A 2,438-nucleotide genomic window follows, 5' to 3' on the forward strand; every position below is an offset into this window, starting at 1 on the left:
AAGGCTATTGATACAGCAGGTTTTAAGGGGATGATTATGATTTCAGTTTTATGTTTTAGATGTTCACTAATCCAAATGAAGATGCAGGTTGGATATACAAGTCTAGACTTTCGGATAGAGGTCTGGGCTGGTGATATACATTTGGCATTCCCCAACATAGAAATTAGGCTCTGGGACTAGATGAGATTACCAAGGGAGTAAGTGTAGCTGGAGAAGAAGACGAAGAAATGATCACTGGGACACTCCCATATTAAGAGATAAGGGAGAAGAGGAAGACCAAGCAAAGGAGGCTGAGAGTGTATCAATTTGGAGATAACTGACATCTTTACTATGCTGAGTTTTCTAATCTACTAATATAGTATGTCTTTCCATTTAATTAGATCTTCTTTGATTTCTTTCATCACTGTTGTGCAGTTTTCAGCATACAAATCCTATAAATATTTGTTAGATTTACACATGTTCTTTATTTTATTTTTATTTTTAGCAATTATAAATGGTATTATGTTTTGATTTCAAAGTCCATTGTTTGCATATAGAAATACAATCAATTTTTGCAGTTTACCTTACATACTGTGACATGTTGGGCTCACTTTTTAGTTCTAGGAAGTTGCTTTTTTTTGTTTTTTTTTTTTTTCGGATTCTTTGGGATTTTCTATGCCCTATTGGCAAATAGGGTCAGTTTATTTCTTACTATCCAATCTGTATGCTTTTTCCTTTCTTTACTTATCTGATTGCTCTGACCAGAACTTCATCACTATGTTAAATAAGAGTCATGAGAATAGACATTTTTGTCTTGTGCCTGATATTAGAGGGAAAGCATTTAGTCTTTCACCATTAATTATGATTTAAGTTTTTTGCAAATGTTTTCAAGTTGAGAAAGTTTCTCTCTATTCCTATTTTCTCTAGAGTTTTTGTCATGAAACAGTGCTGTCTTGTCAAATACTTTTTTACATCTAATGATATGTAACATTTCTTCTTTACTTTGTTAATATGGTGGATTATATTGCTTTTTAAAAAAATATTGTCTGCAACAGGTTTGCTTCCCTGTCATCCTCCAGAGCCTAGGTGACTTGCCTGAAAGTCAAGACCTCAGAATAGGAGGTATGGACATGCCATTTTCATGTTGCTACAGATTATATATATATATATATATATATATATATATATATATATATCATATACTGGTATATGTAAATGGGAAGCTATACTAGAAGGTGAATTATATTCTATAGGAGGTCATTTGCTAAATAATGAATGGGGTCCCCTTCCCAACAATTAAATCAGAAAAATATAAGCTTGAACTTCCAGTCTCCAATGTAAGCAGCAAGACTGAAATAATCAATTTTATTTCTAGCAAAGAAGCACAGTGGATCCTAAAGAGTGACTTCAATTTCCCAGTTTTAACGTGGTGGCTCTACAATGGAAACCGCAAGCAGCAATATAATAATAACGATAATAATAATAATACAAACTTCTTTCACCACCATCATGAAGTTAACTTAACCTTTCTAAGCCTAATTTGAAATATGACCATAATGCTTACAACTACCTTATAAGGGTTGTTTGAAGATCTAATAAAGTAATATATATAAAACACACTGAGTTCAGTCCCTAGAATACCTAAACGCTCAACAGATAAAAATTCCCTCCCCTCCTGCAATTCACTAGCATCTGTAGCCTTTGCTGCTCCTGCATCAGCCTCCACAGGCTATGCTGATGTTTTGGTCATTAAACTCTGGCTCCTCCCTCAGCCCCCAGCTGTTTCTCTCGGTTCTAGTTGTCTTACTCCTGGTTTCTAAGAGGATCCTGTCTATATGTAGAGATAATGCCAGTACCAACTGTGGATTCAAGAGGTGTTTGGAGGGCACTTGAGCACTCAGCAGTTTTTGATTGTTTTCCAGAGTTAATTGGTTTTGGCTCCACAACTGGCTGTCTTGACTTCTACAAGAAGAGTGCCACGTATGCACAGTACTTCAGCAGTACACAGACTAAGCAGAAAATTAAGTGTGCTCACAGGACAAACCCTTAGCAAGAAGATGTCTTTGCCTATTTTCTGCTCCCCAGAAGATCTGTTAAATCACAGGGGCAATAAACCTTCAATAAACTCTACAGATGTAGCCAAAAAAAAAAAAAAAAAATTAAACCAGACTTGCACCCCTGGCATAAACCTCACTGTGGTTTTATTTTTTTTCTTTTATTTTCGAGGTGTGTGTGTGTGTGTGTGTGTGTGTTTGTGTGTGTATGTTTAAATTGCAATTTCAATTTACTCAATAATTATGAGTCTATTCAAATGATTTATTTCATATTGTTTGAGTTGGGATAGTTTGTGTTTTTAAAAGAACTGGTCCATTTTGTCTAAATTGTCAGATTTATGTGTTTAGAGTTGTTGGCAGTATTCCCTTATCCTTTTGATGTCTACATGTATGTAGCTATATCCC

Source organism: Hippopotamus amphibius, chromosome 3 (genome assembly GCF_030028045.1).
Source record: "Hippopotamus amphibius kiboko isolate mHipAmp2 chromosome 3, mHipAmp2.hap2, whole genome shotgun sequence".
Taxonomy (NCBI): Eukaryota; Metazoa; Chordata; class Mammalia; order Artiodactyla; family Hippopotamidae; genus Hippopotamus; species Hippopotamus amphibius.